At 45.3% G+C, this 27,677-nt stretch overlaps 1 long non-coding RNA gene across 1 annotated transcript in view; it reads right to left on the bottom strand.

Annotated features, from left to right (window-relative positions):
* Nucleotides 1–27,472, bottom strand: part of LOC140849768 (uncharacterized) — a 39,576-nt gene extending 12,104 nt beyond the window's left edge. The window contains exon 1 of the long non-coding RNA XR_012131956.1: nt 27,283–27,472. This is a non-coding gene — a long non-coding RNA (uncharacterized lncRNA). The remainder of the gene's footprint in view (nt 1–27,282) is intronic.
* Between the last annotated feature and the right edge of the window lie 205 nt (nt 27,473–27,677).

Below are 27,677 nucleotides of genomic sequence, written 5' to 3'. Positions count from 1 at the left end.
TCTCCACTCAGGCAGCTTAGGAGTTGAGGATAGTAACTGGAACTCCAGGGAGAGGAGAACTTGGTGCCTTGCTTTGTGGTGGACTGGGAGCTGCAGACTTGCCTCCATGCCTCCAGACCAAGACAGATGCTGCGGTGGTATTTGGAAGTAGGGTCTCTGGAAGGCTGCTAGGTTTAGAGAAGGTCATGAATGTGAGACACTGTGATGGGATTCCTGTTCTTATGAGAAGAGGAAAACACATGAGAGCTCTGGGGCATCTAAGCAGATGGGCCAAGATGATCTCAGACTCCCCTTGTACAGTGATAAGAACTCAAGTGTTCCTGTGAGACACAGCAAGAGAGAGAGATCCACAAAGGGTTAAAGGAGGATTGAGTGATAAAACTAGAGGTGTGGGAGGCAATGGCCTGCATTAATCAATGACCAAGGCCAGATAGAATGAATACACAGTGGAGAAATGAGAACAGTGGGGAATGAGATATGCCACTAAAAAGGGAAAACTCAGCTTTCCACCTATGTAGCAAAAAATACTATGTCTTTCTTTCCTGTGTGTGTCTTTTACTATTCACACAAAACAGTTCACTTCTGGTCACCAAATGTGTGGAGGTTTTCCTCATACAAGCAATGCTCTACAATGCCAGCTGGGTGCCCTATAATTTAACTCAATTCTGCCTGGAGAAAGCATCATATCCCACAGGTTAAGGGCTCCATCCCATAAGATTGCTCCCACCCCATCCAGATGCCATTTGCAGTAGTAGGTCTTGAGCTTACCCACAACTTTTGTCCAATTTGGCTACAAATCAGACATTCCCAGGACTCCCTCCCTAGGGTGATTAAATTACCATAACGGCTCACAGAACTCAGGGAAATACTTAATGGTTACTGGTTTACTGAAGGACATATAGGATCCAGATGAACATCCAGGCAAAGAGACACATAGGGTGAAGTCTGGGAGGGTCCCCAGGACAGGAGCATCTTTCCCTGTGGAGTTGGTGCATCACCTTCCCAGTGGGGTGAGTTTGCCAACACGGAAGCTCTGCAAACACCATACCGTAAGGATTTCATGGAGGCTTCCTCATGTACACATGAGCCATAATTAACTCCACTTTCAGCCCTTCTGCCTTCTCAAGAGAACAGGGGGTAGGGCTGAAAATTCCAAGCCTCTAATCATGTCTTTGTCTTTCCAGTGACCAGCCCTCATCCAAGAGCCCACCCAGAGTCCCCACAGCAGGACAAAAGACACTCCTATCACCCAGGAAATTACAAGGATTTTAAGAGCCCGATGTCAGGAACCCGAGGCAGAGACCAATATATGTATTTCTTACTATAAATCACAATATTACAGCCTCATTTCACCCCTCACCTCTGGGTACTTTGGCCCTCTGCAGCTTCCCAGAACTTAGATGCAATCTGAAGGAAGAGAAGGAGAAACCTTGAAACGATCAAGAAAATATTCCCACCACTGAGCCAAATGCAAAGGAAAAATTAACTCAGTTAAAAACAAGAAAAGAAAATTGCATTGCTTGCTCACCTCAGGGTGTGGCTTGAGATTTCAACGTTTCAGTGGACTTTAGCCCTGCATGGGGTTGGGGAATAGATGCTCTTCCTCCTCTTAATGGAGGTGTTCCATCTTCCATCCTGAGCAAGAATTCCTTGGGAGTATAGCTTGAGAGGAAAATGTGTTATCTCCCAACTACACTAAGAGCTTTTACAAGATACCTTGGGCTTGGAATCTGAAGAAAAAGAAATGTGCTTCTGAAGCAGAGGTGGGTGGTTGAGTCCCGATTTGTTCAAGTACAACAGCTTTACAACAAGTGCCTTTACACCATTTCTCTTCTCTTGCCCCACCCTGGCCTTCAATTCTTCAAAATAAATGCAGCATCTGATTAGAACAGACAGCTTTTTGAAAGCTAAAAAATCAGGATGGTGGGGGTCCCATATATCTTCCCATCTTTCCTGGCAATGTTCCCACTGGGTAGAGATGAGCACAAAAGCAGACATAATCAGAAGTATTGATTCTGGTGCTGAAAACACTTTTCATCAGTCTCTGAAATTATCTTGTAAAGCAAGGAAAGCAAATAGAATGAGCTTTCTTGTTGATTGCATCTATAAAAATGAATGAGGTGTTATGCACCATGGATTTTCAGGGAATTCACTTCCATCTTGTCAAAATATCTTCCTCTTGGTCCCCACCTTTCATGTGTGAAAACTCCGTGTCATATCAGTCTATTTTGTGAGCTCCACAGTTGAGTACACATGCTCTAGTGCAAGGAATCTGCAAGGAGTTTCTGAAACATTTCCTGATTTTTTTAAGAGCTTCCTGGAGGTTCCTGAAAATACAGGTTTCTGGTTAAACATGTGCTAGATGGTAGCTGTCTCGCTTTGTCAAGTTATAGGTGAGCCAGCCAGTACTTAGAACTAAGTTAGGTGATGGGGACACAATGACAAGTTGAAATCCCTGCTTTCATGGATTTATAGTCTATCATGGAATACAAACACCTGAGACAAGAGGCTGAGACCCCACGTAAGGAAGGCTGGGAGAGCAGGAACAACTGCACATTAAAGAGGCACAGGGAAGAGTCTTATGGGCAGATGAAAGGCCTCCCAGAGAAGGCAGCATCTACTCCAAGTCATAAATGTTAAATGGGAATTTCTTGGCGGAACACATAGCACAGACACAGGCTACAAGGCCAGTGAGGCCTTGGGGGATCAATAAGAATTTCAGTACAATGGAGGAGGTACATGAGATTTTTTTCCAAGAGGGTTTATTGAGGTACAATTTACATGCAATAAAATGTGCAATTTTTAGTAGACAGTTCTGTGACTTTTGACAGATGCACATGGTAATGACCACCACAGTCAAGATATGGAAGAGTTCCACCACCCTAAATCCCTCCAGTGCCCCTCTGTAGCCAATCCCCCTGCCTCTCAGCCCTGGCAACCACTGATGTGTTTATGTTCCTCTGGTTTGTCTTTTCCAGAATGCATAGAATCATACCACGTGTAGCCTTGTGAATTTGTCTTCTTTCACTAAACATTATGCATTTGCAATTCATGTTGTTTCGTGTAAGTACACGAGATTTTTTTATGAACCCAATTTAAGGCTATGGACATTAAAAATTTACATTAGTCATCTGATCCTAAAAATCTAAATTGTGATAAAGTTTTAATTACCAGGAAGAAACTCAGAGGGGAATCTAGAAAGATGGCTGCTTACATGCATTGCTGCTCACCTCCCTTTCCCATTCTCCATGTGGAATAACACACTAGCAAGGTACAACCAAAGGTCACCTTCAGAGAGAAAGTCTTTGCTTGCCTCTGTTCACCTTGATGCTTGTGGTCCTTAGAAAGCCTGCCTAGTCCACAGACAGTGTGAACCTGGAGGGGTTATGCAGTTGAAATGCATTGAAGCCAGCTCTTATGGATGGCGAAGTCCTGTCACTTGTTCCCAGAAAGAACTAGGAACAGAGACTAATCCTATTTTCCAGCAGAGTAAACAGTTTCCCAGGTTTTTAACCACCACGTTAAGAGAACAAAAACTTCCAGTTGAGACACCAAAGCTATAACCTCTACAAATTTTAAGGGACTACCCACCCATGAATAGATAAATAAAATGAGAACCAATTAATAGAGTGGTGCTTACTCTTGGCTGATACTTTGAAATCACGAAGGGAGCTTTAAAAGCTACTGATGCCTGAATTCTACCCCTAGAGATTCTTCATTACTTGGCTTCACAATGCCCTGGGCATTGGGACTCTTAAAACCTCCCTAGAGTGATTCCCATGTGTGGCCAAGGTTGAGAACCACCAAATTAAGGAAATTCAGCAACCCAAAGAAGAAAACTAAGTTTAACAAGGAGAACAGATGACAGCTATTAAAATAGAACTAATGGAAGAGATAGATGAACTTAAACAGAAAGCAAATTACAACTCCCAAGGGCATTCAATTTAATACAGAACAAAAAAAGTTCTAGAACTAGAATACTTATTTCTGAAATTGTTAGTTCAATAGACTAGGAAGATGAGAATATTCTTCTTTGAAAACCAAATTACTACTTTGGAAAGTCAAGTGGGAGAAGTATTTTATAAATGATGTGGAAATCATATAGAATTTTAAAAAGAAACTTGGAGATGTAAATGTGAATATAAAAGTTTACCAGAAGAGGGAAAGGGAATAGATGGGGAAGTAATAAATAAGGAAACCATAAAAGAAAATTTGAGTAGAAAAAAGTTTTGAGTCTTCAGGTCAAAGGAACAAGAGAGTCCCAAGTAAAATTAAGCATAACTTAAAAAAGAAACTTAGACTTTCAGTAATATTTCCTGATGGAATTCCTAAATTCCAGTTGTGGAAAAGAAAATACTACATTTATAGAAAGAATTACAGATAACTTCCAATAAAGAAAAGGCTGGCATCAGACACCTTGTCTGCAATACTGGGGGTAAGACTGTGGGAAATGTTTATGGATGACTAAATAAGGACAGCATTCCAAGAATCCTACCCCAGCCACAGAATCAATCACCTGTCAAGGAAATATATTTTTAGAAATGCAAAGACTCAGAAAGCATTTGCAAAAAAAAATAGGTAATTTCTATATCAAACTATTCCAGACCACAAAAAAAGATGGAAATTTTTCCAAATCCATTCAATGATGCTACCTTAACCATGCTGGCAAAACATTGTATAGGATGAACAAAAACAAAAACACCTCAAGAAAACCAAAACATTACTCTAGGTCAAGTTTATTTATGAATATAAAGGAAAAAAATAAAACATTGGCAAGTTGAATCTGTCAGTATATTAAAAGGATGCTAAACCATGATTACAGAGGATTTATTCTAGGAATGTAAAGATGATTCAGTTACCAGATGAATACTTTTTTATGGTATATAACTTGATGTCATATGGAATTTAGGAAACATAAATTACAATCCCAACAAAATTGTTTGTAGATACAGTAAGATTGAGTCTAAAACCTATATAGAAAAGCAAAGGAACTAGAATGGCCAAGTCATTTTTTAAAAGAAGGATAAATTAGCGGAATTACCCCACCTGTCTTTAAGATTTACTTTTAGTAAATCTAACAGTAATTAAGATAGTAGAAGAAATAAGAGTACCTAAATAGAACCACTAAAAATGGCAATTGATTTTTGAGAGACTGAGGAAAGCAAAATTGAATTGTGGAAGAAATATAATTCAATGGAGGAGGGAGTCTCTTCAAAAAATGGCAGTTTGACATACACATGCAAGAAGATGAATCCTGACTTAAACCATACACCTTATGCAAAAATTAACTCAAAATGGGTCATAATTTTAAGTGTAAAACATAAAACTACAAAACTTTAGAAGTAACTATAGAAGAAAATCTTCATGAACTGGGAAGAGGTCATAGATGTGACACCAAAAGATGAACCTAAAAAAAAAAGACAGAAAACTCAAGGATATTCCATTTAACACAATCATTCATGAATTAAATTTATGAAATTGTGATACACAAATATTATTCTATAGTATAGAGTCAACTTAAATGACAGTTTTAATTATATTTTAGGAGTGGTATACAAAATAGAATGTTTGTTAGTAGTTTTGGTGAAAGACTTCTTCTTTTATCATTTTTTGTACCCTCCTGTTTCAATTATGCTTAAACTTTAATAAAAATTGAATGTAAGATTGTATATACAATGCCTTTTTAGCATTTCCTAAATGTGATTTGCTTTAATTGTACTTTTTTCTCTTTTACATCACTCACACAGTAACTTATGTTAAAGATTCTGGAATGGAAATGATTATCACTGTTGCTATTCACCATTGTTTTGGAGGTTTTTTCCTAATGCTGTAAGACAAAATGCTCAGGCCTAATATTCAAGGGGTAAAATTAATTACACTTAAAGATTATACATGCTTGCAAACTTAGAAACTCCCACCTCCCCCACCCCAAAAAAAGAACACTCTGCTTTCAAAAACTACTCAACTTAATGAGGATTGAATAATTTGGTGATATAAAAGTATATGTTACTGGTGGAGGTTTTTTTTAACATACTGGAGGGAGTGCAAGCATGAAGTGGTTTTATTTTTATTTAATTATAAGCTTCAACAATGGTCTATTGAAAATGTCCTTTCCTAACCCTTTCATCTGGGTGGCACCCATAGCTTTTTGGTTCCTTTCAGGAACAAAAAGCTTAATCTGGCATAGTTAAATGTTAAAATTATGCAGCTATAGATAACTGATCCATTTTTGTATGTTCCTTCATAATATTCAAAACAATCACTTTAAATGACTACATTCCATAACAACTATTTATGTACCATAATTTAATGAAATGTTCCCTAGTTTGAGTATTTAGTGTTATTTCCAATGCCTGGCTATTAGAGATAATCCTTTAATAAATACCTTTAAGAATATAGCTTCATTTTTAGAGTTATTTCCTTAGGATAGATTCCCAAGTATATATAATGCTTTAATATTTCTGGGTTTTTTTTTCCAAATTCCTTTCTAAGAAAGCTGTGCCAATTGCACTGCTATTAATTTAACAAATATTGGTTGAATGTTTTCTCCAACCACTCTGAGCAGATTATTAAACTGTATTTCATCATCTTTATATTGTTCCTATTGCCTTTATAAAAAAGTGGTAAATGCCCAGGGGCCAAAAAGGTCTCCAACTTTATTATCATGCCAATTATGTAATTCTGGCTCACTAAACTTTGGGGGTAGGACCAGTCATAGGGGAAGAAATCTGGGTCTTTTACTCCATTCTGAGCAGAGTGGCTTCTATGGCTGATGACACTTCTGGCTGAGCTGAAGCACAGATTTTATACTGGAATCTGATACATGTTGGAGGATGCCTTAAGAGTGAAGGAGCAGTATAAGGAGAAATGGATCACAAGGGTACTTTTCAGTGATGAGGGATATATGGGGTGACCCCCAAAAAGAAAAAAGGGACCCAGTTTGGGGTAAGATGGAATAAGTACACTCCAGCTTGTTTCTCTTACTGAATGCAGCTATAATCTGTACAGAAGGTATGAAACAGCTACCTGTGGACTCTGAAAAGTAAACAGTAGAAGCAGATTAGGGGAAAAGACCAAAAGAATTTAAGTGTCACTGAACTGGCAGTGATTTACTATTGTATTTTCCTCCAGAATTCCCTGGCCTGGACTCAGTGCAGCCTAAAACCTGGATGTGGGCACAGGCATGGGCAGGACAGCTCTAGAGGAAGCCTCTAGTTCTGGCTTGTAGAGGGGAAAAGGTTCTCCTAACACTCAGAGAGTGGAAAGCCCTCCCCTTTTTGTTCACTGTTCCATTCTCTCACACTCTGGCTTCCAAACAATCTGTTGTCAATGGTGGTTCCTGCAGAAACATCAATGAAGACCTACATGAGCTAAAACCCTGAAGAAGACTTTTCTCACCAATTGGAGGAGCTAGCGTCCCAAGTGGGAGGAGTGAACCCCCATTACTTCTTTTTGCTCTGTCCTGCTGCTTGACTCCAGACTAGGGTACATTTGGGGGAAGAGTGTGGCAAAGCAGGATAAATAAAGTGCTAGGTTTCTGTCTGTAGGGCCGAAAAGGGTGAGTCCCTAAGAAACCAGAAGGTACTAAGGAGGTCACTGTAAGCAAGAGGTCAGGAAAGCAACCACACATGCTGGTTATGATTCTTGAACTCAGCCACAAGCTATGTATGCATGGATCTACCACAAAATTTTGAGGGCTGAACTAATTATAACATTTTCTCATGGGGTTTTCAGTGTGTGTATATATAATATGTAAGATAACTACAACATAAAGAGGAGGGCTTAAAGGGATCTATGTAAGTAGTAAGGATTTTTACATTTCACTGAAAGTGGCAAAATACTGATTATAAGTGAACTGTGAAAAATTAAAGATGTATACAGTAATCCCTAGCTCAGCCTCTAAAATATCTAAGCAAAGATAAAGAGTCAAAAATAGATAAATTATGATGGAATATTTTTAAATGTTCAAATAAAGAAGAAATAAGGGACAGAGGAATGAAAAAACAGAGGGTACAAACAGAAAAAAAATCATAATGATAGACCTACCCAAAATTCCAATAATGATACTAAATGTAAGTAGTTTAAACACACAAATTAAAAGTGAAAGCTATTGTCAGAATATATAGGAGAAACAAACATATGACACAGCTATATGCCATCTGCAAGAAACTCAATTTAAATATGATAATACAGGTAGGTTATAATTAAAAGGATGGAATAAGGTATTCCATGCAAACATTAATCAAAAGAAAGAGGAATGGCTCTATTAATATTAAAGCAGACTCAGAGCAAAGAAATTATCAAGAACAAATAAGGACATTACATAATGATAAAATGTAGACTCATCAGGAAGATATAATAATCCTAAATGTGCACACACCAGATAACTGAGCATTAAAATATCTATTAGTGAAAACAGAATAAAAAGGACAATTAGACAAATAGACAGTTATAATTGGAGACTCCAACGTTATTCTCCCAGTCACTAGTAAACCTAATAAAATGATACTCACTGAGGATGTAGAAGAATTGAAAAACACCATCAAACAATTGGGCCTAATAAATATTTATAGAACATTCCCATACAACTTTCTTCCCCAGTGCACAGGAACAGTCATAAAGGTACACCAAATCCTGGGTCATAAAACAAACCTAAAACACATCTTTTTAAAAGAAGGAATTGAAATCATACAAAACTATTGTCATTTCAGGGTGGCTGTGGGCCTACCCAAGGATATTCTCCCAAGAAGACCCATCCATCAGAGGTGTCACACTACAGTAGGTGGGGAAAGAGGGAAAGGAAAACAGTCTTGACTAAAATAATCCAGCCAGTCATTCAACAAGTAAACAAGCAAATGACAATAGCAAGCCCTAGAGTGGGGAAACCAATATCCATAATCGCTATAATATGTTATCTAAAATGTCCAGTTTCTGACAAAAAAAATGGTAATATGTGTTAAGAAACAAGAAAATATGACCTATACACTAGAAAAAGAGCAGGCAAAAGCAACTGCCTGAGAAAGACCAAAAGTCAGATTTAACAGAAAAAGGCTTCAAATTAATTATTTATAAATGCATTCAAGAACTAAAGGAAGCTATGTTTTAAGGGGTAAAGGAATGTACGTGACAGTTTTGCATCAAATAGATAATATCAATAGATAGAAATTATATGAAAGAACCGAATGGAAATTTGGGAATTGAAAGGTATAAGAATTGTAATGAAAACTCACTCGTGAGAGAGGCTTGACAGCACATTTGAAGTGGCAGAAGAGAGAGCAAACTTAAAGATAGATTGGCAGGAACTATGCAATCTGAAAAAAAGAAAAAAGAATGAAGAAAAATGAATGTTTCAGAAAAATATGGCACACCATGAAGTGTCCCAACATACACACAGTGGAAGTACCAGAAGGAAAGGAGATAAAGAAAGAAGAAATATTCAAAGAAATTATTTTGAAAAACTTCCCAAATTTATTGAAAAAATTAATCTATACATTGAGGATGTTCAACAAATGCCAAGTAGGATAAACAAAAAGAGACTCACAAATAGACAAATTGGAGTAAAAATGCTGAAAGTCAAAGACAAGAGGGAAATCTTGAAAGCAGCAAGGAAACCAAAGATGTATCACTTATGAGAGAATATTAATAAGATTAACAGTTGATTTTTCATTAGAAACAATGGAAGTCAGAGGCAGTGAGATAATATGTTCAAAGTGCTCAAAGAAAAAAATCTGCTAACCCAAGAATCCTAAAATAGCAAAGCTTTCTTTCAAAAATAAAGGCAAATGCAAGATATGGAAGCAACCTAAGTGTCCATCAGTAGATGAATGGATAAAGAAGATGTGGTACATATACACAATGGAATACTATTTGGCCATAAGAAAGAAACAAATCCTACAATTTGCAACAACATGGATGGAGCTGGAGAATATTATGCTCAGTGAAATAAGCCGGGCAGAGAAAGACAAATGCCAGATGATTTCCTTTATTTGTGGAGTATAACAATGAAGCAAAACTGAAGGAACAAAATGGCAGCAGACTCAGAGACTCCAAGAAGGGACTAGTGATTACCAAAGGGGAGGGGTGTGGGAGGGTGGGTGGGGAGGGAGGGAGAAGGGGATTGAGGGGTATTATGTTTAGTACACATAGTGTGGGGGGTCATGGGGAGAACAGTGTAGCACAAAGAAGGCACATAGTGGATCTGTGGCATCTTGCTGCACTGATGAACAGTGACTGCATTGGGGTATGGGTGGGGACTTGATAATATGGGAAAATGTAGTAACCACATTGTTTTTTCATGTGAAACCTTCATAAGAGTGTATATCAATCATACCTTAATAAAAAATTTTAAAAAATAAAAATAAAAAATAAAGGCAAATGAAGGCATTGTCAGATTAAAAACTGAGAAAATTTTTGTTAGCAGATCCACCTTACAAAAAATATTAATGGAAATTTTTCAGGCTAAACACAAAAGACTGCCAACAGTAATTTTTACCTAAACAAATAAAAAACACCAGTAAAGGTTAGTACATAATTGTAAAAGATAATATAACTGAATAAATTAAAGAAGGCCTACATAAATGGATTTAATATTGTTAAGATGGCAATACTGTTCAAAGCAATGTACAGATTCAATGCCATCCCTAACAAAATTCCAAGGAGCATTTTTGCAGAAATGGAAAGTCTGATCCTAAAATTCTTATGGAATTGCAAGGGACCCAGAATATACAGAAAGATCTTGACAAAGAAAAATAAAATTTGAGAATTCTCTCTTTCTGATTTAAAAACTTACTACAAATCAATAGTAATTAAAACAGTGTGCGGCCCTGGCATAAGGATAGACATAGTGCTCTGTCGAATGGAATTATAAGTCCAGAAATAAACCCATACATCTATGGTCATTGATTTCTGACAAGGGTGCAATGACTATTGGGAGGAAGAGCAGAGTCCTCAACAAATGGTCTGGGACAACTGCATATCCAAATGCAAAAGAATGAAGTTGGATTCTTAACACCATATATGAAAACGAATTCAAAATGGATCAATGACCTAAATTTAAGAGTTTAAAACTATAAAATACTTAGACAAAAACATAGGGACAAATCTACATGGTTTTAGATTTGGCAATGGTTTCTTAAATATGCCAAAAGTGCAGGCAATAAAAGAAAACATAGATAAAGTGGATGTCATCAAAATTATAAACCTTTGTGCATCAAACATCATTTTCAAGAGAATGAAAAGGTAGCCCACAGAATGGGAGAAAATATTTTCAAATCACATATCTGATGAGGAACTTGTATCCAGAATATATAAAAAATGCTTACAACTCAATGAAAAGAGAAACAACCTAATTTAAAAAATAAGCAAAGAATTTAAATAGACATTTCTCCAAAGAAGATATACATATAGTCAGCAAGCACATGAAAATATACTCAACATCATTAGTCATTAGGGAAATACAAATCAAAAGCAAAATGAGACACCACTTCACACTCACTTAGTATGGCTATAATAACGAGCCAGGTAAAAACAAGTATTAATGAGGATGTGGAGAATCAGAACCCTCATTCACTGCTGAAGGGAATATAAAACAACGCAGCCACTTTGAAGAACAGTCTGGCAGCTCCTCAAAGGATTCAAAATAGAATTACCATATGACTCAACAATCCCACTCCTAGGTACATATCCAAGAGAAATGAAAACATATGTTCACACAAACAGTTGTACACAAATGCTCAGAGCAGCATTTTTCACAATACCGAAATTTGGATACAACCCAAGTATCAATCAACCAATGAAAGGAAAGTTGCATTTGGAAACATCTTATTCTAACATTGTAAATAACAGGATTTTGACAGGCTTGTGTTGAATAAGGAGCCTATCACCTGCTGGGAGCTTCCAAAGGCAGTGTCTATGGGCTTTACAAAGGAAAAAAAAAAAAGCCCTACAATTAGAAGAATTATCCAATATACCTTGATCAAGAGCTTTTTAGTCACCTGTATTAGACCATATGCAACAGTGATAGGAAGCAAATTTTAGGACATTATGTGGCCCAGTATCTAACACAATTAGAAATACACTGGGGCTATCATCTCAGGACAATGCCCTCTTAGTGCTTTCTGCATTTAATACTTTTCTCTTCCTAGACTAATTCTGCACGTTATCATTAATCCCCATCTCTTATATTTGCACAGTGCATTAACATTCAAAAAATGCAGAAACCTTCAGAAGTGGAAATGCTAAGTGGGTGACAAGTTTCAAGAGACTTAAAGGAGATAAACATTCACGTCCAGAATGTAGGGGTACCAATGGAACCTTTTATCTGCAAAAGTTTAATTTAGTCACCCCCATTCCTGATGTGTTAAGGAAGCGTAACCTATCTCAGTCATTTGAGGATCAACTCGGTCATTTCAGCTTTAATCTGGATTTCCCCCCATCTTCCTCTTTCTGGGGAAGTTCTCCAGAGCATGACTGGCATCCACCCTTCCTGGCATCTGCAGACCTGTATGTCCCTGCCTCAGATTTTGCCTCAGGCTTTGCTGTGTTCCCAGAGGTAGTGGGTTGATGGGTCACATGTTCCATCCACAGGGAGGACACTGTCAAATGTGCATGCATCTCAGGGGCCCAGGAAACTTCCAGGAGACTTGGGGGCATACCTCAGAACCCTTCCCCATGCTGACCTGACTGCTGCAGAGTCTCAGTGGTGCACAGTGGGGGGCCCCCCTGCCTGGGCAGCCGGTTCAGGCCTCCCCACCCCAGGACTCCCAGAATTTTCATGGGGCTTCACAAGTTTATGTAGGAACTCAAAGCCTGAGATTGACTGCCATTATTCTCCGTAGTCCTTCCCTGGGGAGTACACGTGTGCACCCCTGTGGAAGAGGCATGACCTCTTGATCTGCTCTTACCCCAAGGTCCAACCTGTCCTCAGACTTGGCATTCTCCATACTAAGGGAAGTTTTTCAACACATGAAGCCCTTTTCCAGAAACAAAATTCTGTAAGCACTTTGCAATCACTGAGTTAAATTCTTTCCACATGATAGTTCCTTTAGTCCTGACAACAAAATTTGTGCTAAAAGGATTTTCATTACAGTTGAGGAAACTGAGTCACAGAGCAATTGTGAGCCTTCCCCAGCCAGGAAGTGGTGAGTCTGATTCAGGCACAGGTGCTTTCAAGCCTTGTTGACAGCCACCCGGGCCAGCCCTGCTGCCTCACTTGGCAAATCACACTCAGCTGGCCTGGATGGAACTTGGCCGGCTGGCATGTGGCCACGCACACTCCTCCATCAGGCCAAGGTGCATGCCCTCCCAGCAGCCCAATAGCAGGCTGGCCTCTCTTTACCCAGGTTTACACCCTTCCAGAATTTGGTCCCAGTGGTTGTATAAAGCCCAGCCCCTGTGCTTTCATCCTAGACAGCCCCAAACCCCTGTGGGCCTGGATGTGGAAGCTCAGTGGCCCCCTCCTCTCATCCCCACTCCCCACAGCTCTCCCTGAGAGCCAGTGTCCCAGTGTGGATAAAATGAGAGTTCTTGTGACCAGGATTCTCACCTGGCCCTGGCTGACTAGCTCACTGCACGCCTGTGGGCAATACAGAGCTGTTGACTCTATATAAACAGCTCCGCCCAGTGCTCTGGGTGTGACATGGTGGCAGGGCTGCAAGGCTGCAGGAGAGCAGAGCAGAGGCTGGAGTGGTGGCAGTGCCAAGGACAGAGGCTCAGAGGATGGCTGTGCAGAGAAGCCCGTGGGATGGCTGTGCAAAGAGGCCCAGAGGACAGCTATGTGGACAGAGGGGCCCAGAGGCACAGACCGGCTTGCTGCATGCAGACTCGCTCTGAGTGAACGGGATTTTAGTGATTGACCTGCCACCTGGAAATAAAGTTGGGTATAACCCTTTCACCCCAAGAACATTTTGCTGTCATTCTCTTTGGTCACATTGAATCCATAGTGAACTTGCCCGGGGCTGAACCCACGGGCAAGACACCCAGGTACTGCAACAGTGATCATGCAAATAGACAGCCCCTCTCTGAGCATGTCTGGAAAGCAGGCCATCTGCCCTGGTGTCTGAACAGACCCTTCCTGGGGAGGCCCACAGCAGGAGCGGCTTTCACCCTGGACCTGAGGCAGAAGCCCATGTGCTGGCTGTTGCTGGGAGCCTGATAAGTGGCAGTCTGGCTTATCCCTGTCCAGCTCAGGGAAGCTGATGGGCATCATGCCTCTCAGGATATGTTTTACAAACTCCACTCCCTACATCTTGGGTACAGGCAGGAACCTCCTGTCCCCCCAGTGGTTAATCACCTAGCATTTTATCTGAAAGCAGTTCCCTAAGAGTGGCAGGCTTGTAGCCTGTAAGGGAGGAGTGGAGGGGAGAGGGCATCCCCTAAAATACGGTGGGGCCAGGGTGATGAGCCAGCTGGGCCCAAGATTTATCTTTGAGACCTGGGGCTGTCACAGACAAGCTATATGAACCTGGGCAATGATTCCCTTTCCTTAGTAGCCCCTGTTTCACATGGGATGAGGGGTTGTGAAGGTTACACGTGGAAGGCTTCCTGCAAGGGCAGGTAACATTCTAGGTCGTTCTCCACTCACCTTTTCCTCCCCCTCAATCAGGCCTCAATTAGGAGGGGAAACAAACAGAGACAAGTGATTGGTCCCAGTGACTTGGGCCCAGACAGTCACAGATAAGCTGAGAAACATGACCCTCGGCAGCCCCAAAGGACTCTGAAGTCTGTGCCACGTGATGGAAAATATTATTCAGCTGAGACTTTAAATAGCATCCTGGAGCCCCAGAGTTGCCAGCCCCAGGGCACAGGCCTGAGAAGTGTGCTGAATCACCCATAGACTTTCAGCATTGCAGGCTCCTAGGGCCCCCAGCAAGAGCAACTGGTTTTGCTCAGGGCTTCCTGAAAAGCCACAGCTGTGTCCTGCCTGTTGGCTCTCAGCAGTGGTCAGGTCACAAACAAGCTCATGCTCCCTAAGTACCCCCGGGTGCTGTTAGACCTCAGAGTGCCAGGTTTCACCAGGTTCCCTTCCTGAGCTATTGGGAGGGGCCTGAGAATTCACACTGTGTGCCAGGTGCTGGGAGATGCTGCCACGGAGCTGGGCCTGTGCTTGAGAACCACTACTCAAGGCCAGCAGTTCTCAGCCTTGACTTTATGTTAGCATCAGCTGGGGAGATTTAACAGTCCCAAGATGAATAAAACCAGACCTGACATGGGACCCAGACACCAGAATTTTTCAAAGCTCTTCAGATGATTCTAGTGTGCCCCAAAGTTGGAGCCCACTGCCCCAGGAGTCAAGATACCACCTTGGAGAAACCCAGGCATACCAGGCGGGGTAACATTAGGGCCGATCTGGACATAGAGAGGACATGTGCAGTGTTGACATCCCCAGAAGTCACTAGAATACCAACTGGAAGTGGCCCCATGGAGGTCCAGAATGTTCCTGGGCAAAGCCTGATGGCAGTGGGCTGCTAAAGAAGATGGCAGCTGTGCTCCTTACTCCTTAAAATGGGGCCTGGGGACCAGCAGCAGTGATGGGAGCTTTGAGAAATGCAAACCTCAGACCCCACCCTGGAGCTATCAAATCTGAATCTGTGCTTGAACAACATATCCGGGGATTCACATGCACTTTAAAGTCTGAGAAATGCTGGTCCATGAGGTCATGAGACCTGGCAGGACCTGAGCAGGAACTGGGAACAAAACCTGCTGGAACCCAAATTGTCCCCAAGGAGCCACATCATCAGCTCCTCCAATCCAGAGAGTCCTGGAAACGGAGGCACTCCTGTTTTATAAATAAAACACCTGAGCAGCTGTGTGTGTGTATCTTCAGAATTCCCAAGGAAACCCCTCCTTCTCCCCATTCAGAGACCTGGATGAACCCTCAAACTTAAGGTCATCACTTCCACCCTGCCTGGATGGAGTAATAACTGGTCCTAACCAGAGCCTCACACAGTGACCTTGAACATGGCCTATACGTTAGAATCATTCAGGTAGGTTTAAAAATACTCTTCAGTACCCAGGCCACACCCAGAGAAATTACATCAGAAGCTCTGGGGTGGGGCCCAGGTGTCAGGATTTAAAACTCTCCAGTTGATTCCAGTTGAAACCAGGAAGTGTCCATAGTAATCTTCAGTATCTCTCTCCTGACCTCCTACAGCCTTCCACAGTACCTTGCCTGTCCCTCCTTCACCTCTGCCATTAAGATGACTGGATTCTCCTAGTGGAACTGTACTGTGAGTTTCCTGCCAGAGAGGGAACGGTATTCTGCACACAATGCAAATTTGGTTATCTTTGCTGAGCTTGCAAAACTGCAAGAAAACTACAACCCTCAGATTGTTTTAGTCTTGTCTAATATTTCAGCAAAACACCCATAAACTCAAGTACCTGCTGTCAGGGCATGGCTATAACACCAGCATAGGCCACTGGGCTAGTAATACCCAGGGGACCGAGGCCAGAACTAATTCCCTTTTGCCATCCCATATTTCAGTGGTGACATGCATGCAAGCATCCTGGCTGCCAGTGTAAGAATAACCTTTCATGTGGCCTCTTGCATTCTTCTAGAAGGCACTAAGAACAAAGATTTGAACGGAATTGTTCAGTTTCAACACTTATGCTTTTGCAAATGTCCTTGGATCTTGCCAACAATTTTATATAGTGAGCTGGGCACATAACATAAGTCCCATCTGTCATGAGCTGAATGGTGGCACCTGAATATGTCCAACTCCAAATCCCTGGAACCTGTGGATATAACTTTATTATAGCAAATGGTACAATTAAACTAAGGATCTTGAAAGGGGCTGCTTATTCTGAATTATCTTGGTGGGTCCTAAGTGCAATCACATGTATCTTTACAAGACAGAGAAGACAACGCAAAGACAGAGGCAGAGATTGAAGTGATGAGGCCCCAAGTGATGAGGTTCCGGGACAGGACACCAGCAGCCGCCGGAAGCTGGAAGATGCAAGGATGTCTCAGACATCCTTAGGGAGGTGCAGGCTTGCCAAAACCTTAGCCCTGTGAAGCTGATCATGGATTTCTGGACCCCAGAATAAATTTACTTTTACAGAGCCACCATGTCTCTGGTAATTTGTCACAGCAGCCCCAGAAAATTCATACAGCCTCTTGCCTCCAAATTCGTCATTCATTCCACCAACATTCACAGAATGCCAGCCATGGGTAGAGTCACTGGGGATCCAGCCAGACTCAGTCCCTTTTCCAGAGAGTGTTTACACAGGATGAAGATGGCAGTGAGCATGTTCACAGATGTGGAAGGAAAGGCAGAGAGTGGCAAGTGCCATGAAGGATATAAAGCAGGGGATGTAAGAGAGAGTGCCCGGGCCAGGGCAGTGGAAGGGGGAGATAAAAGAAGGCAGGTGATGTTATACATGGTGAGGAGAGCCCTCTCTGGGGAAGTGACATGTGAACTCAGACCCAAATGCAACAAAGAAGAATTCAGGCTTGGGAAGACTTGCACAGAACAATCCAGGCAGAGGGGACAGCCAGGTGGAGTCCCAAGGCAGGCAGGAGCTGGCATGTTGGAGAAATTGTAGCTAGGCCAGCAGTAAGGACCAAATAGGAAGGGGGCAGGAGGGAGCTGGTGGCAGAGATAGGAGTCGCCTTTTGTATTAAGAGTACAGTGTCAACCAAGGAGGCGACTTGAGCTTTCAAATCAGAAGTGCCCTTAACATTCTTGCATCACTTAACCTTCCTGCATTTATTCCCCACAATAAACAGCGGCAGGGGATAGAGCATGTGGAACGACACTTCCTTTTAGGTGCTGCTTCCTCCAAAACAGATGTTTGGAGCCACAAAGCATCATATTTAATAGAAGGGAGGAGAGAGGTGGGGTGGAGGGATCTGAGGGTTTGCACAGAACTTAGGCTGCCCTACCAGGAGGCCTAGCGGGTATGGAGCGTCTCCCATGTTCCGCCAGCTCAGAGGCAGCCAGCTCTCTCCCGGCTGAACAATGGGATGTCAGGAGCAAAAAGTGGCCTTATTTTAGGATCGGCCATGATATGCCCAAGTCCAAAGCCTGCCACCCGCTCTTCCCACAGATGTAAGAGAGGCAGAAATGTGGGATCAAGCCCCAGCGTGGTGTCAGGTCCTCAGCCTAGTAGCCAGCTGTTTCCATAGGTCCATTCTGTGCAATCTCTTGACTTAAGTTTTTGCAACTTGTCATCTGGTAAGTACAGGAAATCTGCCAGCTCACATATGCTCTCTGCAAAGTCCTCCCCCACTCACTGCAGCAGGGAACCAGAGGACAGAGCTCCATGCCCCAGAGCAATGGGGCACAATCACTCCCCAGATTGGGACCCCAGAGGAACAGAAAGGCTGGGTGGGGCCACCTCCTGGCACCCCCATCAGAATCCCTGCACCCCTGGGCTGGGGTGGGGGGTGTCCCACTTCTGAAGACTTCTGAGGGGATGTGCCACAATACCACTTAGTGACCTCAGGGCCAGAGGGAAGGTCTAGGCCAGATGGCTATGATGTCTTCCCATGTGAGAAATGCCCTAGAGCTGCCTGTTTGGGGTGTGCAGTGGGCAATGGTGTCCACAGATGTCTGCACAGAGCTGCTCACTTCCTTCTGACAGTGCCTCAACTTTTTGTTTTTTAATTTAGAAGAACTGGCAGTCCCTAAAAAGGCCCAAACCAGTGAGCTCAGGGTTAGGGAAGGTTAGGACAGGGACCCATGACACTAGTACAGAGGGGACTCTGAAGGGGATTAATTCTCCACTCCTAGTGGAAACAATGCCAGGGAGCAGAAGAGACATTTCATCCCAGTTCTTCCACAGTCTGGTCCCAAAGGCAGTTTTATCCTGTCTTCTACTCCCTGGTTTGCCCAGCTGTGCAATGGGTATAGCAATTGTCATGAAAATTCAGGAGACAGGCCACATTGCTGACTGACTCATTCAGCCCCCATCTCAGTGCTGAGCTAGGCACTGCAGGAGATACAGAAGATGTGGGCTTCTGGGCCTCTGCCCTCAAGGAGCTTAGAATACAGTTGCAGAGAAGAGGGTATTCCAAACAAAAGAAGCAGAAAATAAAAGCGACTATAATGATGTCTTTAGAGCAGCATCAGAATCCCCCAGAGGGCTGTGGAAGCAGGGTGCTGGCCCACCCCAGGGCTCCTGACACAGCATGTCCCAGGAGGGCTCCAAGAATGTTGCTAACATACTCCCACATCCTGCCAACTCTGCTGGCCCAAAGTCCACGCTCTGAGAACCCCTGGGACAGCAGAGTGAGTCTCAGAGAAGGCAGACCTGGGTTAGCTGGAATTTGGGGCAACTCCAGCGCCTTCTCCACAGCCTCATTAATGTAAAACAGTGGCAGGAACAGCTGGGAGAATCCCAGGAATGGTTCTCTTGCTGTTTCCGTGCACAGTCCACAATTCCTAGCCCAAGGCTGCTTCTCTGTGGTGATGGATCTGTTTCTTTTCAGTCCATCGTGAACTAAGACTTTTGTAAAACACAGAATCACAGGCAAGGATGTCGCAGCAGTGTTGATGTGCCATACGAGTGTCCCTAGGCTCATCCTGTCACCAAAGACCTCATGGTCTGGCACCAGCCCCTGGGACACTCTAAGGGGCCCCAACTAGTACCCTCCAAGTCACTAAGAGCACCAGAGAGGTGCTGAGTGGACACTTTCTCTGGGGCTGCCCTGGGAAAGGAGGTCTGAGCCCACTGGGAAGGGACAAAGGAAATTGCAGCACTGTGTCCCCCTCATGAAGGCGGCAGTGCAAGACAGGGTAGGTACCCTCCCCAGCTTCCCCACACCCAGCCCTCAGAGCACTGTTTCTCCTTGGCTGGGAGAGATGGTTCTGGAGGCAGCAGCAGGTGCTGGGGTTTGAGGGAGGAGTTCTCTACAACCCCCCTGAAGAACCGAAGCCACATCTCTCTCCAGCTCCCGGCTCTGCTCCTCCAAGCTGTGCCCACAGCCCCAGCAGCTCAGGCCAGCCTGGCCAGGGGCTACTGCCTGCAATGGCCCCTATGGCTGCAAATCCACTCGGGGCTCCAGGACGCTCCTGTTCCTGACCCCTCCAGCCAGCAGCCCTCCTGGGCCGCTTTGGGGTACACACCAATCCTCACCTTCAGGGACGTTTATGAGGCCCCAGTCCTGGGGTCTTTGGTAATGACAGGAGGGCCAAAGGCCCTGGAGGAACCACAGGGGTCAGAATCACTGTGGATACATCACAGGAAACTGGGCTGTGACCCTGAGCTCCTTGCAGGAAGCTCCCTGAAGCCTTTGGCCCTTCACTGACCACTGCTCAGAGTGGCTGAGGTGTCTGGAAACTGGAACCACTGGGAGAGCAGTGAACAGGGAGAAAGAGCAGGCAGAGTCAGCCAAGGCCTGCAGAAGGCTGGATGGTCCTCTTCGGGAGGGAGGGAAGCCTTGTTTGTTTTGCTTTGATTTTTACAGAATATATGTCCAAACAACAAACTTCTACTTTCTGCCTTTAATTGGCCTGGACAGCATTGATTTTCACTCGGATCTGTCCCTGGCATTCAGCATCTCTCCAGCATTCTCTGAATTCTGACTTAAATGCTGGGTTTATAGGGGTTATAAATGTGAACCAATATAGGTGCCGCCCTCAAGGAACTCAGGGTCCTGTGGGTTATGTCAGGCAGCTATTGCTGTGTAAGAAATCACCCCAAGCTTACTGGCTTACAAACCACAGCCACTGGCTTCAAAATACCAACTCATGATTCTAGGAGTGAGGAATTCAGGCTGGGCTCTGTAGGACAGCTCATCTCTGCTCCCCGTGGTGCTGGCTGGGGTCGCTGGCCTGGGACCGCATGGTCCCACTCACGTATCTGAGCCCTCAGCCGGCGTGGCTCATGTCTGGGCCTGGGCCCTCCTCCCTGTGGCTTCTCTTTCAACATGGTGTCTTATTCTCCAGGGCCCTTCCCTCCAGCTGGACGGTGTAGACCTCTTCACATATGGCTGGATTCCAAGAGAGCAAAAGCAGAAATTTAAAAATGACTGAAGTTAGGTCCAGTTTCCAGCAGTTTTGCTCTAACTGGTGGTGAGTGTAGCCCGGGCATGGGGAATTTCAGTTATCTCCAGGCGCTTCTCTGCGATGTTCCCAAGGCTGAGAACCCCGGCTCTGACCCCTCCTACTCCAAGTGTGGCTCCCCACCAGCAGCAAAGGCAGCCCAAGAATGTTAGGTAGAGCCGGGCGCCCCCTGGAGGTTGCTCTTGGTGGTGTGGCACTTGTGTCCCTAGGTTCAGCCCTGGTGGCACTTTGCCCTTGAAGCCGTCTCTGGCTCACGGGTTTCACAGGACACCCCTCCCAGCTTCCATGAGAAACCTGTGCATTCCTCTAGAACTACATGGTCCAGTACAGATACCATGGGCCACATGTGACTGTTGAGGTCTTGAAAAGCTGTAGTCCCAGCTGAGAAGTGCCATTACAGGTTAAATGCACACTAAATTTCAATGACTTTGTGCAAAAGAAAAAAGATAGAATAGCTTATCAAAGACTTTTACAATGAATACATGTTGAGATGATAACATTGGGATATATATATATATAGTATACATATATTTCAATATTTTATTGAAATTGATTTCATCTGTTTCTTTCTTCTGTATTTAATGTGGCTACTAGGAAATTAAAAATTGCTCACAGGGTTCACCTTACTTCTGCACTAGTCTCATGGATTAGTATCCCAGAACCCCTCTTTACTAGTAGAAACTTAAGGCAAATTATTGAATTTCTCAAAAGCTCAATTTCCTTCTCTATAAAATGTAGGCAATATTAGTCCTATCTTTTAGGGTCACAACAAGAAAGGAGGACCCTGCACCTGGCCCACAGTAAGACCCCCATCAGTATAACATTGGTTGTATCATGTAGAATGTTCATGTTGCAGGGACCTTGGTGGTCTCAAGGGTCATATCACACAGAAGATACTTGGTTTCTTATGCATAATAGGAGCTCCATGCACAGACCATATAGAATGGGAGACTAGAGGCTGGCTCATTAGCAAGAGCCCTGTGTAGATGCTCCAACAGAGCAGGCTTGCCTTCCTTTTTCTTTCTCCGGATCCACGTCTGAGGCCATCCCCCTCTGGCATCCACCTACCTGACCAGGGCACCTTCATCCTTCAGCACCCCCAAGCCCTTTCTCCCAACCTCCCTCTCCAAATCTTCCATTCAGTTCCTGGCCTGTCACAGTTACTCTAACCCTGGAAAAAGCTTCCAGAGAACTTCCTGGGGTGCAGAAGGGGTCCTGCAGGGGTGGTCCCCCCAGAGGCCATGAATCATTCTGCTGGCTTCCACTGTCATCCAAGGTGAGCAACCAGACAAATGATTTTCTCCAGCTGTTCTGGGTTCCTTTTCAGAAATATCCCTGTCTCCAGATATGAACTTCTAGGCCAGCAACAAATCATTCTGGATAAAAGTTAGTCAGTTTGATTCCTAGAGAAGAAGATCCCAGGCTTTGTCTACAGAAATTAAGCGTCACTTTACTGATACCCGAGTAGCTGTAGCAGGGGAACACAAACCCTGGGAGCCAACATCAGGGCCTCTGCACTGCCAAAGCCCAGGGCCTTGGGTTGATTTTGAATTTGCCCTGGGAATGCCTTTGAGATTGGACTGAGCTTGACCTGATCTTGCAACATGGCACTGATTCTCCCCCAAAGCCTTCTGCCACCTGGATGAAGGTCAATGGGATTCCAAGTCATGCTAATGTCCAGGCATGGCCCAGTCCACACACAATTCTCTATTACAGCCACATCTACTTGGAAAAGTAGACACTGAAACACTCTTTCTGAGAATCTTGAAGTCAACTTCCTTGGCAAAGAACAAGAGTCAGAGGTTGGAAAGGCTGATAAACACAGTACTCACAAAGCAGGGCACATGTCTCAGGGCTACCTGCTGCCCCAACCAGGAACAGAGTGCCAATCCAGGACCATGATAGCTCAGGGCCATTGAAGCCATAAGAACCATTAGCCAGGCCACTTATTCTACACAGAAGAAAACTGGAGTCACAGACAAGAAGGAACTTTTCCAAAGGTGGCCCCTGCAAGGCTGGAGCCCATCCCAGGTCCCCTGACTTGCAGACCAGTGTCCTAACAGGGCTCCTTGCGATGGGCAGTGTTAGGACTTGCAGGAGAAACCTGCTTAGCCCCAGGGCCTGTTTCTCAATGTACAGATGAAGAAAAATGGAGTCCCTAAACAGCTCTCATACCGCCTAACATGCAGCGTTAAAGACTCACTGACCTCAGGAAATGTGGTCCTGGGTTGGCTGGCAAATATCTCAATGGAGGTGTTGATTCTCAGTGATTCCTCCTCTAATCACTACCTTCCTCGAAGTGGAGAGCCCAATACCAAAGGGATGTGGTGTCCATAGAAGGCACGGAATGGAGGGAGCTGGAGGAAGAGTCATCACAGGGCCTGGGGTGCTGAGTGGGCGAGGAGGACTGTGGAAGCCTCTGGGAGGCCCAGGTAAGGATAGGGGAAGTGGCTTCCTTCACCAGGGATGGATTAAGTTCTCGGCCTCCATGTCCTGCCCCCTCCCTACATCCACACCCGGGACCTTAGACTTTGCAGTCCCTCCCACTAAAGGCAGAGGGGACCTCCCGCCCCCTGATTTGGCTCAATCACAGGCCCAGCCTCGTGTTTCAGGGGCTTGAGAATGCCCCTGGGTAACTGCTGTCCCCCAGCCTGGCAGGCAAAATGAGCCCAGGTGGAGCAGAACCTGAGCCCAAAGGGTGCAAGGCCCCCAGTGCAGCTGGTCAGGCAGCATGGGGTGGAGCCCGCTACCAGCCGACCCCGATGCAGGACTGACACAGGCCAGGCCCAGGGCTGCCTCGCCTTCCAGAGGGATGTACAATTTGGAGGAGAGGAAGCAGCCAGCATATGGGCACCTTAGATGGGAGAAAGGCCATGAACAAAGGCGTGGGGACAGGAAAGGTCAGTCACAATTTAAGGGATGAATAGTTCAGAACATCAGGAGCAGTGCTGCCCCAAATCACTTTTTGCAATAATAGAAATGCCCTGTGTCTGTGCTATCCAATGCAGGAGCCACCAGCCACACAGGGCCACTTAAAAGATGGCTAGTGATGATTTTTTTTTCTTTTTTAACTAATTGACATCTAAAGGGCTACAGGCAGCTATGGAGTGGACAGTGCAAGTCTGGAGTTTGGGCACAGGGAAGGCGGCAGTGAGGCACCTAAGGTGGAGTGGGAGACCCATTTCACTTTGGGCCCAGCGCTCACTGCATCCCAGGCCCTGCATCCATGTGGCACTTGCCTCACATTATCTCACTGAACCTTCCTGGTACCTTGTAAATAGTACCTGTTATGAACCCATTTTACAGAGGAGCTAGAGCTGTGCCAGCTCCCTGGAGGGGGCACAGCCAGGTCAAAAGGGAGATGGACAGATGCCAGGCCTCTGCATTCCCCACCACCACATCCACTTCAGTTCAGCCAGCCATGTCCAGAGGCTGCAAAGTCCCTGCCTGGGGGTTTCTCTCTGGAGGCTGGCTTTGCCTGCTTCCCCTGCCCCCACAAGAGCAGCATCTGAGACAGGGCTTCCAGGGGGGAAGTTGTTGTCCACCAGGCAGTTTGGTGTTGTCTGAGGAGGTGGGTCAGATTGGCAGGGCTGGGGAAGGATGTCAGCCCCATCAGGCCAGTGGCACCTTACTGAGCTGGGCACCGCCCCGAGCAACCAGGCTTCTTCCCAATGGGAAATTCTGAGGACCCAGGAGGAAGATGCCTCTGAATTGTGCACCTGAGACATGGATGGGGCGTGTCCACCCCTAGGCCCCAGTCCTCAGTGGCTAGGTAGCCTAATGGCCAGCATCCCTTATGGGGACCTGGATATGCTGAGGAAAGGGGCAGCCAGACCAACCCGCCCTGAATTCCCGGTCACACCAACAGTGGGAGCAAAACAGTGATGACACGTACTGTATGATCCCACCTACACGAAACGTCCAAAACAAGCAGGTTCATAGAGTCAGAAAGCATACCATGGTTGCCAGGGGCTGGGGAGGGAAGTGAATTCTCATGAGTATGGGATCCTTCATGGGCTGAGGGAAAGCTTCTGGGATTGGGTAGTAGTGATGGTTGGTGAATTTTACCTCATTTAAAAAAAAAAGTGAGCTGGGGTGAGCATGATGACAGAAAAGTGTGACCCCACGGTCCAGGCTTTGTGCTTAACTGTGGGTGCAGACCCAGCTGGGGCAGGCCTGTCCCCTCACTTGGACCAACACCCCCAGGAACTCTAGCTGGGGGCATCTGGGCTGATGTGCAACCCAGGAAGTCTGGCCCAGCAGACCCCTCTGCACTTTCTGGGTGCCTGATGTCTCCCGGCTCCCTGCACTGTCATGAGCCCAGGAGCTCTGTGTCTCCCCACCCCTCCTGGACTCCCAAGCTGCTTCCCTCACCTGACAGCAGATGGCGTGCAGAAGGGCACCTGTCCTCTCAGGCTTGCAAGTCCGTCGTGGACACCCTGACTTTCCTCCTGATGAAGAAGGGCAGCTCTGCATATCCTCAAGAAGGGCTCAGAAGGGACGGCTGTCACATCCTGACGGCACCCCACAGGATGTAACTTCAGTACAGCTGAACTGATGTTCCAAGTAAGCTGCCTGGTATACCAGCAGGATGGAAACCCATGGAGAGGTGGGCTCTAGGTCTGCACATGTTTGTCACTCACTCACAGCCCAGAGAGTGTGGTGGAAGTGACACTGGGTGACTTCCAAGGCAGGGTCAGAAAGGCCAATGCAGCTACCATCTCACATGCAGAAGCCCATGACACTGAGCCCTGAGCCATCACATAAGGAGCCCAACTACCCCAACGCTGCCATCTTGGGAGGAAGCCCATGCCACAGGGAGAGGCCTTGTGTAGGTGTTATGGTTGACAGTGTCAGCCAAGCTCCCAGCCAATGGCAAGCATCAGCCATCACACAAGCACATGAAGGTCCTCCCGATGATTCTAGCCTCCAGCTATTGAGTCTCACCTAGACTGGGTTCTTCTTCCCACAAGAATGGGAGAAATCAAGACATCTAGAATCAGGAAGCAGACATACGCCACTCTCACAACACTTTGTCTGAATTCCTGAGCCCCAGAACCTGTGCCTCACAGGACAGTTATCTTGAGTTGTGAAGTTCTGCAGTGCAGCGAGCACACCTGGGCCACCTCTCATTCACTCCTTAGTGCACACATACAATGTGCCTAGTCCTGTTCTGGGCCCTGGGGATGCAAAGGTGAGGAAAACCTCCCCTGTCTTCAAGGACTGTGTCCCAGGAGGGGCAGACACATCACACACAAGGCGCTGGTTAGCAATGCTATGTGTTTGCAGCACACAGCACACAACCCAAGCGGCTAGTTCTAGCAGGGGAGTCCAGAGAGGCTTCCAGAAACACGGAGGGGTGGGCACTGCAGCATTTTCTCCACAGAGAATCAGAGTGCCCTACACAGTTAAGAAGTTGGGGTACCAGCTGCAGCAGTGGCTGGGGGGGCCATAAAATCCTACTAAGGTGCAGCTATACCAGAAGCCCCCACTCCTCTACAGTATCTGCCTGCCCCAGGAGCCTTCACTCAGGTCCTTAAATGCACTAAACTCTTCACTTTCACAGCCTTCTCAAAGGCCCTTCCTTCTGCCAGAACACTGCTCCCCTCACTCTTCTTTCAACTCAGCCCCATGTCCCCCAGGTCTCCTCAGAAAGGCCTGTTGCCCAGCCCCTCCCATCCCCTCACATGCCACACCTGCATCAGTCTGGCTTTTTGTCTGCGTGTCACCAGCTGCCTCCTGTGACTGCACTGTGCCTGTACTCTCAGTGCCTAGCACAGGGCTGGGCACACAGTGTACACTCCAGAAGTCGAGGCTGGAGAATGAGTCCACGAATGAATGGCCCCAAACTTGGACTTCAGATCTGTTCTAATCTGATTTTATGACCAGCTTCTGATTCCTAACCTAATTTTTCCACAAATTCTGAATTTCCTAGATCCCCAGTCCTTGGCGATGTCTCTCTGCCACCTTCCTCAAGCCCTATGTGCCACCCCAGCTACAACACAACCCCACTGGGCCATGGTTTCCATCTCCCACCTGGTATTAACCAACTCTGCCCCACTGAGCATCCCCCCCTACAGAGGTCTGGCAACACCACTGAGCAACTTTCAGGCCAGCCCCCTACACAGGGCTGCATGGTAACAAAGGAGACTGGGAGGGAGGGGTTTTCCCAGAGCTGCCACAAGGAAGAACTGTATAGAAGCCATAGAGAACTTCCCCAATTGCCAGAACCCTGCCCCTCCACCCTGAAAGGAATTACATGCTCCCAGATACTTACATTTAGACAGGAAAAGTGTTCACCAGATTTGACAAGGTCATATGATGTCATTTCACTGAAGCGATTCCAGAGAAGACAAAATTAAAGAGTCCAGGGAGATTGGCTTCTCCCTGGAAATGGTGGGAAGCTTGACATTTGCAATGGGAGGAGGGAAGATGGAACAGGAGAGAAAGGAGGTGTGATTGCAGACACCGGGATCCGCCTGAAGGGGAGGCTTCAGGGACATTGTCCCCCAGGTCATGTCATCATCTTAACAAACAGAGAGCGTGTGTCATGTCTAAATATAGTCAGAAGCATATTCACAGAATTATTCAACAGGAATGCAGAAAGCTGCTGCTCATCACAGTTCAGCCTGGCTTGATTTCATAGTCAAATGAAGAACCTTTTTCTTTTCC

This window comes from Manis javanica, chromosome 5, assembly GCF_040802235.1.
Source record: "Manis javanica isolate MJ-LG chromosome 5, MJ_LKY, whole genome shotgun sequence".
Classification (NCBI taxonomy): Eukaryota; Metazoa; Chordata; class Mammalia; order Pholidota; family Manidae; genus Manis; species Manis javanica.
Note: the sequence above shows the minus strand (reverse complement) of the source record. Positions and strands in the feature narration are given on the sequence as shown.